The sequence below is a fragment of the Trematomus bernacchii genome, unplaced genomic scaffold (assembly GCF_902827165.1).
Source record: "Trematomus bernacchii unplaced genomic scaffold, fTreBer1.1, whole genome shotgun sequence".
NCBI classification, from domain to species: domain Eukaryota; kingdom Metazoa; phylum Chordata; class Actinopteri; order Perciformes; family Nototheniidae; genus Trematomus; species Trematomus bernacchii.
Genome location: NW_022987593.1, coordinates 17,291,377 through 17,303,618, shown reverse-complemented (window position 1 = coordinate 17,303,618; position 12,242 = coordinate 17,291,377). Strand labels below are relative to the sequence as shown.

The 12,242-nt window shown below is 38.6% G+C and overlaps 1 long non-coding RNA gene across 1 annotated transcript; it reads left to right on the top strand.

The window, feature by feature from the left end:
• Positions 1-3,021: 3,021 nt before the first annotated feature.
• LOC117482031 lies at positions 3,022-3,876 on the top strand. The gene is made up of 3 exons (XR_004555820.1): positions 3,022-3,074; positions 3,366-3,463; positions 3,558-3,876. It is a non-coding gene; the product is annotated as an uncharacterized LOC117482031 (long non-coding RNA).
• Positions 3,877-12,242: the final 8,366 nt, after the last annotated feature.

The window sequence follows — 12,242 nt, the reverse complement described above, 5'->3', positions numbered from 1 at the left end:
GCACAGTCATTCGTATTTTAAAACTGTAAAAAGGAAGGAAACCAGGCTAGTTTTTAACACATTGATGAAGTGACAGAGAAACGTCCTTCCTGATGCAGAAAGGTATAAAGAAACAGTATTTTCCGGCTGATTCATCAGAGATGAGAGGAGCAGCTATGAGTTTACCAGTGAGAGGATTTGTCGTCTTCCTTCTCTCTGTACAAGGTACTGTTCATTTATCTTTATATTTTAAGGTAGTGAATGCACCTCAGAAATACAGAAAATGTTTATATGTAAAACAACACCAAAGTATTGTGCACCATCAAAGACAGTTAAGTTGTATTTGGGTGGATGAAAGTAATGACTTCTCACAACTACATATATTCAATCACAAAGAAGGAATCCATATTGATTCAATTAAATCTGCTGTTGAACTTATTCAGGAAATACAATTGTTCAACAATACTTCCTTCAGCTATTTTTTGTAGTATTTCATAGATTTACTGCCAGATGCTGCCGTTACAATTTTCACAACCAAAACAGTTTGGCGCAATAACAGCATCTTTATCTCACACTGACTTACAGTTGGATGGCATTGGAGAAAATGTAGTTGTGAGACTAATGTGGACTAAGCAGCTTCACCAATGAAAATGTGTCTCCTGATGTTGATATGAGTCTGATAATAGTTTCTGATGTGCTCTGTGTTACAGTGGTTCAGGGTCTGTATGACTGGGGAGTAAATTACACTTCTACTGATATCTGTGCAGTGAAAGGATCAACAGTGGAAATAAGATGCAGCTACACATACCCATTCAAAAGCTGGTATACCACAGTGGAGAAAATGTTCTGGTTTACTCAAAAGAAAGGCGGTGATCGTGTAAATCTGAAAACAGACTCAGAGTATGCAGGTCGTGTAGAGAATTGCTGTAAAAACCGCATCTGCATTCTAAGAATCAAAAACCTGACAGAGAGCGACTCAGCTGAGTACAAGTTCAGGTTTGAAACCAACAAAGGTGGATCATATATTGGTTCACCTGGAGTCACTCTGTCTGTCACAGGTAACGCTCATGTTTTATATTTCCAAATGTTCAGTAGCTCAAAATAATATAATTTTGCGGTGTGGTTTTTGCACGGATGTTGAGAGATTTGTCGTTCCTGTTTCTTCTTCACAAATCCAGATCTCCAGTTGAAGGTGAGCAGAGCGTATTCAGACCAGGCAGAGCTGAAGTGTCAGACCAGCTGTCATGTACCTGATAATAATTCCTACATCTGGTACAAGAATGGAGAGGAACTTCGGACAGGAATATCTTACTCTCGTTTAGTCAACTTTGGTTCAGCAGACATCTATTCCTGTGCTTTAAACGGACATGAGAATCACCGTTCTCCTCCAGTGTGTGAGTTCACTGCACTGTTTTAAAGAGGAAATGTTATGCTCATTCTCAGGTTCATATTTGTATTTCCTGTCTCTACTGGGACATGTCTCCATGCTTTAATGTTCAAAAAGCTCTTTATTTTTCTCATACTGCCTGTGCTGCAGCACCTCTTTTCACCCTCTGTCTGAAACCAGAGCCCAGTCTGCTCGAATTGGTTAGCTGGCCGGCTCTGTTGTGATTGGTCAACCCCTCAGAGATGTCCCGCCCCTTAGCCATATCACGTACAATGTGTTGGAGCGCTAGCGCTCTCCTTGAGGGAGAGAAACTCCCTCTGGAGGAGCACAGGGATTTTAGCCTTTGCAGACCATTTACATGCACAAAAATCTATATGACACACTTCAGGAAAGAGAAAACCCCAAAAGCATAACAGGGCCTCTTTAACGTCTTCTGCTTTTGCACTTTGTCATTATCGTTAAGGTTTGCTGCCTCTTCTAGTTGGGGGCACTAAAGACAAGCTAGTTTGATTTTGCCTTATACAGTAATAGTTGTATTTCTACACCTTTTCTTCCAGATGCTCCAAAGCGTCCCTCTGTGTCAGTGAGTCCCTCTGCTGAGATAGAGGAGGGCAGTTCAGTGACTCTGACCTGTAGCAGTGATGCTAACCCAGCAGCTAACTACACCTGGTACAAGGAGGATGGAAATTCAAACCTTCCTCCTCTCACTAAAGAACCACAGTTTGTCTTCAGCTCCATCCATTCCTCTGACTCTGGAGAGTATATCTGTTCAGCTGAGAACAAGATGGGAAGGAGGACATCGGAAAAGTTGTTTATTGATGTGAAATGTGAGTGAAACAGATCATTCTAAGTTTCAATCTACAGGGGGATATTTTACTGATCATAACTACAAACTTCCCTCAGCTCTTCTCGGCTATTAGTCGGCTAAAATTCACTGAGCAGCCTCAGGAGATTTTAGGAGTTGTATGCACACAGAAAAAACTGAACCGTTGAATTTAATTAAATGTATTATGTCAAAAAAGGTCACAGAACTGTATTAGGTTAGTTGGAAGCAAATATATTAAGTTGAACCTAATATTTTGAATTCCAACGTAATATTATTGCATTAAATGTACCTGATACAGTTATGTGAAATCTGTTGACATAATACTGTACATTTAAATAAAGTCAACATTTTTGTTTTTTGAGTGCTGCTTTTTCAAACTCCTCACATAGTGTAAACTCGGTTAAAAAAAGCCAACATTTGTTTTATATTAATGCCATCGTGCAGTCGAAAGAGATTTGGTTTTCAGTCTACGACGCAAGTTGTGTAACCTTTCTGCTGTTCTGGTGTCGATGGGCAGCTCGTTCTAACATTTATTGAACCAGTGAAGCAAACAGGCTTGTTTTTGTTCAAGGTTCCAGTTAAAGTATGTTACAGTAAAGTATCTCACAACTGTTTACCTCCATTTCTAGATAAATCCCCAATGATCATGAACATCACCAGGTTGGTTCTGGTGGTTCTGGTGGTTCTGGCGCTGATTCCTCTGCTCCTTCTCTGTCTCTGGATGAGGTAACTCTGCAAATACATAATCATATCCAGCATTGATATGTTCCCCTGTGTACTGACTCTCATATTTATAAATCTGTTTGTTTGTGGATTAAATTCAGGAAGAAGAAGGCTTCGAGCTCCACCACTGAAGCGAATGAACCCATAGAGACTGTGGAGGTGAGACAGTGACAGATCGTACTCTAGCAACTGGTTATTACCTGTTGTTAAATAGGGTCATCTTGAAAATGTGCATTTACCTTAGTAACTACTTTCTTAAAAGAACTACCAATGTGTATTTATTTACACATTGACAGATCCTACTCTAGAAACTGATTATTACCTGTTGTTAATAAACAAGGTCACACATCACATATACATTACTTGGTTTCCTAATTTTTGTTTAATAAAAAATATATAATTATATCCAAATGATGGCCTCTGACTCTCCTCTCGTTGTCTCTCCATCAGTTAGACCCTTTTTCTGAGTATGAGAACGTCTCAGACCTGAACATGGTCTCTGCAGAACAGACAGAAGAACCAGAGGAGCAGGAGGACCTGGTGTGAAGGTCAGCAAGCTCTCACTCAGCTGTATTTATGAAAACAAACCCAAAACAACTTCCTGAGAAATAACTCACCAGAACTTTACATGATTTATTTTAGATGCATCAAACCAGAGGGAGACTCACCTGGATGAAACAGAAAGAAGTGAAACATTGAAGAGGAAACATTTACCCTCAAGTTTTCATGGTGTTAAGTAACAGTAGGTAGGAGTGAAAGCAGTCAGAAACAACATGTAGCAGGAGATGGAGTAACATTTTTATTTTAATGTACAGTATATATACACACTGTAACAGAAATGTGCATCAGCTTACATTTAGCATGCTAACTACTTATCATATTTGCAGCATTCCTTCAATGTGTATATATTTTTGTAGTGTCACGATAAAAGCAAAATTGGGAAAAGAGAAAGAAAGACAGTATTTGCACAACACATGCATCTTTTCAAACATACACACACACACACACACACACACACACACACACACACACACACACACACACACACACACACACACCATGTTTCCATCACTTCAGGGGACATTCAATTGACTTACATGCAATTCCTGGAGACCTATCCTAACCTTAACCATAACCAACACATGCCTAACCCTGACCAAGTCTTCACCCTAAAATGAATGATTCCCCTTATGGGGACCTTCCTTATGTCCCCACAAGGGAGGCGATTCCCCACACGTGAGTGTGTACACAGATATAGGTCCCCACAAGGATAGTAATGCTAGGTCACACACACACACACACACACACACACACAAACACACACACACACACACACATACACACACACACACAGGTTGATTCTTCAAACGCCTTACTTATTGTTGAATTTTGATCCTTATATTAATCCATTCATTCCACCTTTCCAAATATTTATATACGTATAGATATGTGTTATTTTTGTATTTCTAAAATGAAGCTTACATTTGACTCCTTGTTGTTATATGAAGGTTAAACCAGTTCCTCATTCTCTTTCTCACAGCTGTTCTTCTTAGTATCCTTTATACATATCTGTAACTAGCTTCTTCCTCTTTAAAAGCATGTTTAAGTTCTTCTTTAAACCTCATCATAGATTGTGCTTCAATGTTTAATCATACAGTACATCTTGAAAATGGGACTGCTATTGGTTTCCTTCTCTTTTTTCTGAATTGTTATAGAGTCTAAAGTGTAAACAACTATACAAATGTAACTGAGCATAATTTTTATCCTTTTTTTTAGCTTTTGGGAAAGTAATCTTGCCGTTTTCCATGAGACCAATATGTTTGGTTGTCCTTCTGTAATGTAACTGTGTACTGTGCTATTGTTATCAAGTGAGAGTTAAAATAAACTCAAATAAAATAATAAGCAACTTTGGTATTCTTTCTTGCTTTCTGTCTTTGTTAAGGCTTGTATAACTTTGTAACTTAAAGGGTAGTTGAACGGTTAAAAACTGTTCCTCGACGGCGTCATTCTGACAGGTCGCCCATCTCTGTCGCTTTAGAGGAGGCACCGTGGGAGTTGTAGTCTTTTATACTGTGTTGACTACAGACGTCACGATTAGGTGCCTTTTTTTTATAAAATACTGGCTCTAACACTAACATTAATGATGATTGTTCACAACATGACAACCATGCACTGTGTTCGTTCCTGTTTTTAGGATCAGTGGGGCTTCAGGGCTGCCCATGTGCAGCTGTTTGAATGCATCGTTTCCAAAACCATAGCAGGAATAAGTTCTTCATTTTAACCTAAAGACATATTTTAGGCATCTCTATTTTCAAACTGAAAAGAGGAAGGGAACCCTGGCAGTTTTTTAGCACATTGACATAGTAACAGAGGAACCGTCCTATTTCTTCTGTATGTGATACCTGATTTATCAGAGACGTGAGGAGCAGCTATGAGTTTACCAGCGAGAGGATTTGATGTCTTCCTTCTCTCTACACAAGGTACTGTACATCTCTTTATATTTGAAGGCAGTGAATGCACCTCAGAAATGCAGAAGATGGTAAGTTTATGAAAAAAATCAAAATAGTGTTGAAGATTTTGATGGTGCACAAGTATTGTCCCCAGCTGTGTCTTGTCGTCTTGATTGGTCATGTATGTATTTAAGTTCTGGTTTGGTGGGTTCTTTTTGTGATTAGAGGGAATGAGAGTACGGTTTTGCATTTATCCAGTTTCCCTGGATAAAGTTTATTTTCAGTTAAAACATTCGTCTGTCTGCACTTGGGTCCACCCTGCGCTGCTCAACCTTAACAATAGGACCTGATTTTTTATGACAATTCAACCTCAACCCTAGGCTCAGTTTAGTCAAATAAAACAACAGGGGGCACTCATGTAGCTCACCTGTCAGAGAGAGCCATGTACAAAAAGGGGGTCCATCCAATGAAGGCAAAAAGGTAGAAAGGTGTAATTAAAGTCTACGTTTCAGTTTTTTCAGTGCAGTTATGGGACCCAAACTGAAGTGTTAAACAATACAACCAATATGTAAGACCAGACAAAGTTTAAAATGCAGCTACACAGTAAAAATAGAACAATAAGTATGACCCGATGTATAGGTAACAAACATGAGCAGCGCAACCCGGTCATACGCTTTCTCGAAAACCACAAAACACATGAAGACCGATGAGACATCCAGGATCCTTGCAAGAGTAGAAGAATTGTACTTTTTCCAGAACCAGGCAATAATCCACTTTGTTCTCCTCATCAGTTGAGTTCAACAGCGTCAGACGCTTCCTTTATAACAGCTTTAATGGATCCTTGCTTCTCCGTGCTGAGGGGTCGGACATTTTCCCAGAACTGCAGTTAAACGTCTTCATACAAGGCTTCTCCAAACCCCTAATACACTGTCCAACCCCAGTAGAAAGTTGCATAAACAGGAAAATTAAGTTTTTACTTGTTATTGGATTTTAATGGCCAACATAAAGTCAAAACCGGTGGGTTTTCAGTCTACGAAGCAAGTTGTGTGACCTTTCTGCTGTTCTGGTTTCGATGGGCAGCTCGTTCTAACATTTATTGAACCAGGAAAGCAGACAGACTTGTATTTGTTCAAGGTTTCAGTTAAAGTATGTTACAGTTATATACAAAACATGTCTCTGAAGTGATTGGCTCCAAATACCAAACAGATCATTGCAGCATCCCATAATCCCCTCTGTTTCAGCCCTGTTTCCAAAGAGCTGATTCTCTGTCTGTTACTTTAGATGAAAATAAGGAGCCACTCCCCACACCCCTCTGAGAGATATTTGTTTAAAGATAACACAATGGTGCTCCAGGAGGAGATTCAGGTGATAAGATGGGGGGGGGTTACCTTGGTTGGTGATTGGCTAATGGTTACACAAGCCAAAACATCATTATGACATCATAAATTGGCCAAAATCTGATCAGCTCATTTTCAGACAGGTTTTTATAGAAATGGATCAGGACAAAAAGTGAGAGAAACTTTCTTCCTGAAACTTTCAGAATCTCTTTACACAGAGGGGACACATGTTGATGTTGAAGAGACATGAAGAAGAGGGGACACATGTTGATGTAGAAGAGACATGAAGAAGAGGGGACACATGTTTATGTAGAAAATACATGAAAAAGTGGATTTTGCATAATAGGTGACCTTAAAAGAAAAGTCTCTCACCACTGTTTACCTCCATTTCTAGATAATTCCCATATGATGATGAACATCACCAGGTTGGTTCTGGTGGTTCTGGTGGTTCTGGTGCTGATTCCTCTGCTCCTTTTCTGTCTCTGGATGAGGTAACTCTGCAAATACATAATCATATCCAGCATTGATATGTTCCCCTGTGTACTGACTCTCAAAGATGGATTTTTATGATCCTTTTATTCATAAATCTGTTTGTTTGTGGATTAAATTCAGGAAGAAGAAGGCTTCGAGCTCCACCACTGAAGCGAATGAACCCATAGAGAATGTGGAGGTGAGACAGTGACAGATCGTACTCTAGCAACTGGTTATTACCTGTTGTTAAATAGGGTCATCTTGAAAATGTGCATTTACCTTAGTAACTACTTTCTTAAAGGATCTGTCAATGTGTATTTACACATTGACAGATCCTACTCTAGAAACTGATTATTACCTGTTGTTAATAAACAAGGTCACAGATCACATATACATTACTTGGTTTCCTAATTTTAGTTTAATATAAAATATAATTATATCCAAATGATGGCCTCTGACTCTCCTCTCGTTGTCTCTCCATCAGTTAGACCCTTTTTCTGAGTATGAGAACGTCTCAGACCTGAACATGGTCTCTGCAGAACAGACAGAAGAACCAGAAGAGCAGGAGGACCTGGTGTGAAGGTCAGCCAGCTCTCACTCAGCTGTATTTATGAAAACAAACCCTACACAACTTCCTGAGAAATAACTCACCAGAACTTTACATGATTTATTTTAGATGCATCAAACCAGATGGAGACTCACCTGGATGAAACAGAAACAAGTGAAACATTGAAGAGGAAACATTTACCCTCAAGTTTCCATGGTGTTAAGTAACAGTAGGTAGGAGTGAAAGCAGTCGGAAACAACATGTAGCAGGAGATGGAGTAAAATGTGTATTTTAATGTAAAGTATATACACACACTTTACTGGAAGAGTGGGGGTGTAAACAGAAATGTGCATCAGCTTACATTTAGCATGCTAACTACTTATCATATGTTCGGCATTCCTTCAATGTGTATATATTTTATAATTAAAATGTCAGGATAAAAGTAAAATTGGGGAAAAAAAGAAAGAAAGACAGTATTTGCACTTATGTCCCCATAAGGGAGGCGAGTCCCCACACGTGAGTCTGTAAACAGATGTAGGTCCCCACAAGGATAGTAATGCTAGGTCACACACACACAGGTTGATTCTTCAAACGCCTTACTTATTGTTGAATTTTGATCCTCATATTAATCCATTCATTCCAACTTTCCAAATATGTATATACGTATAGATATGTGTTATTTTTGTATTACTAAAATGATGCTTACATTTGACTCCTTGTTGTTAACCTGTTAAGCCCGAGAGACCCCGGTACCGGGGCACTGCCGCAACATCTTGAAGGAAACAGTGTCTGAGGGCATGTTCATTTAATAAACTATGAATGTTTTATATCCATGTAACGGGAAGAAACTCATCTAACTGATCATTTTTATTTATTTTTCAAAATAAAACCCACAATGCTAATACTGAGCCTCTGAATTAGCCACGAGCGAAAAATGCTAACACCTTACTGCACCGAAAATCACTCACAAAACCTTATTATTTATCTCTTCTCTACATCCATGACATCGTTTTACATCGTGAGGTGACACAGAATCTTTGGACACCCACATTACCACTGAATTATACGAAATGGCGACGTTATAAGCAAAAACGGACATCAAAACAGGTGACGCTAGGTAGCTAAAAATGCTAACATTTTTACCTTGGCTCTGTAGTCTCTCCAAAGTGGTCTTCAATGGCATTAAAATGATAAAAACGCTGCTGAAGTTAATCCATAGGTTAATCCAATGTGTCTGTGTCCCTTTGAAATGATTTCTGATAATCCATAAGCATTAAAACTGCTTTTCCGTTTCCAGACGTCAGAGATAGGTTCACTCTGATGAAAAATTACATGCGCGAAGCCCCCACCATTTCTCTTCACAATGAGTGTGTGTGGGGGACTCCCCCTTCAATTATATTGGCTCTAACGGTCAGAAAGAGGTGTCAACCATCAAAATCGACCAAGGGGGCAGAGATATGGAAAATCCACCCAAATGACCCCAGAAGTGGTTTCTTTTTGCTAAATCTCTCTAAAAAGGTAAAATGTCACTTGTTTTGCATCAATCTTGATACAGGGTACTTATTATATGTTGTACTTTGGATTCCTAAAGCTTTTAGTCTACCTTACCATCATCCAAGGGTAATTTTCACTAAAAGTACAAAATAATCTTTGGACGGACACTATAATTTACAGTTTTTTACTATGTAAAATCTGAATTTTCTTTAAAATAAAAAACATCTATATTGATTCTGACTTTTCTACATCCAACTCACAGGTTTATCATTACTTTGAGAAAAAAGATTATTAATTTAACCCTTTTAGAAGGGAAGATATGGTCTGATGATATATTTGTTCTGGGAATGTCATTTTCGAGCCTGAGACCTGAAAAACAGGCTCTGGGGCCTCATTTATAAAGGGATATACGCTCAAAAAATGGCGTACGCCAGTTTCTACGCAATGTTTGCGATTTATAAAATACTAACTTGACGGGAAAATGTGCTGTCCTCCACGCAAACTCTAACCCATGCGTACGCACTAAGCACACAAACGGGAGAGACGAGAAACTGCGACACCGTTGGCAGAAGGAAGAATGGAGAGAAATATGTGGAAATAATACCATAAATAAAATGTTACCTCTCATTTATCAAATATGAAGAATTCATTTTCAAACATTGATTAAAGCCAATCTTAAAATGATTAAACAAACGCCTGTTTGAGACTCCTCAGTGCACACAAAAACATAACTTGGAGAAATAAATAAATACGGATATGCTATTTAAAACCACCTTGAATATGTTGTGATAATGTTATGAAATGTTTTCTCATAAATGATGCGGTAAGCAGGAGGACAGAATTACGTCTAAACTGACGCCGTTTTGCATTTCTATAGGTTGTAGATACGAGTTTTATATACTATCACGTTTAATCGTGTTTTATGCCGTTTGCCAAGACTTGATAAGTCGCTCGTAAAACACAGGAGGTATGGAAACTAAGAACACCATATGTGGTAAATTGTACAGCTAATATAACACAATCCATTAGTTGTATTTCCTTTAACTGGTGGATTATGTATATATAGTTGCTGATCGACAGCTGGAACACAAACCACCAAATACAACAAAAATAATTCAGATCCAGTCGTCATGACTCCACTCCGGAGGGATTCCCCGATCATTTCTTACAGTTTCTCATCAAGGGGGTGTCTCCTGTCCCCGGGACAAACACACTGCCTGAGGAAGGTTATGTGTATTTGTTTTGTCATTAACTTTTTTCGGACCACTTATTTATTTATTTTGGTGACGATCCGACCTCCATGCTGCTACTCTGGTTCAAACTGCATCCACCAAACAATATGATTTATCTCGACCTCCCCACAATAACCAAAATCTGACACGGTGTGAGATGTCTTTTTAGCTGTTCTATCGTAATTTCCTGCGATCTTCTTCATGCAGTCAGTCAAAATGAATGAATGAATGGGCGTTTCTTTGACTATGTATAGGCAAATATGGGCGTTACGAGTCGATTGTGATTTATCAAGGGAAACAGGCGTAGGGAGTGCCGTACGCACTTCCCTCGCCGGTACGCAACGTTTTGTGAATCGGAAAATGGCGGAAAATGTATGTACCTATTTTTGTGCTTTGTACTACGTAAGCAACCTTCCTACGTCAATCCTACGCAAGGCGTTATAAATGAGGCCCCAGGGCTTAACAGGTTAAAAAAATGTTTAAGTTCTTCTTTAAACCTAATCATAGATTGTGCCTCAATGTTTAATCAGACATTGAAAATGGGACTGCTATTGGTTTCCTTCTCTTTTTCTGAATTGTTATAGAGTCTAAAGTGTGAACAACTATACAAATGTGACTGAGCTTAATTCTAATCCTTTTTTTTTTAGCTTTTGGTGAAGTAATCTTGCTGTTTTCCATGAGACCAATGTTAGGTTGTCCGTCTGTAATGTAACTGTCTACTGTGCCAGTTTTATCAAGTGAGAGTTAATAAATAAAAATGTAAAAAGTGAAAAATGTCTATGTTAAGCTTGGCTGAATATTCTCTGTATGAATTATATTGATATTAATACTAAAAAATCAACCGTCAGCAGATCCAGTTCAGTCATCATCAGGCATCATTTATAAGACACCAGCAGTTTGTTATTTGCAAATGATTAAAACACAGGATTTCTCACAGACATCTGGACATTTCCATCAGAGTGCGTTCAAAAATATGAACTGTAGAGGGCAAGGGTACATCTTTGAAAAAATACGGTCTTATAAGAGTTTCTGGTAAAGCATCAGAAAGACAGGTTGGTTAGTCACACTTCTACTGAGATCTGTGCACACCCTGCACCTCATACCATAATACTACAGGTGAAGAGCAAATCTAACTGTCGTGGCTCACTTAATTATTTTCTATCAAGCCACTAGATGCCTTAAACAGACATTTCTAACGCGTTTTCTTTCCTTTATACTTGTGTTACTCACAGTTGATGAGTTGCTTGGCCTCCAATGGTTTGGATGATATTTTGCAATGCTCAAAATAAAATAACACACTTTTCACACAAAGAAAACAGGCCTTTACAATAGTCAAAGCAAAAGAGGCAAAACTCAAATAAAAATAACAACTTCGGTATTCTTTCTTGCGTTCTTTCTTTGTTAAGGCTTGTATAACTTCGTAACTTAAAGGGTAGTTGAACGGTTAAAAACTGTTCCTCGACGGCGTCTTTCTGACAGGTTGCCCATCTCTGTCACTCTAGAGGAGGCGCGGTGGGAGTTGTAGTCTTTTATAATGTTTTGACTACGATTAGGTGCCTTTTTTATAAAATACTGGCTCTAACACTAACATTAATGATGATTGTTCACAACAACACCACCATGCACTTTTTCGTTCCTGTTTTTACACACATTGTGGCTTTAAGGACGCCCATGTGCAGCTGTTTGAATGCATTGTTTGTAAAACCATAGCAGGAATAAGTTCTTCATTTTAACCTAAAGCCTTATTTTAGGCATCTCTATTTTCAAACTGAAAAGAGGAAGGGAACCCCTGTTTT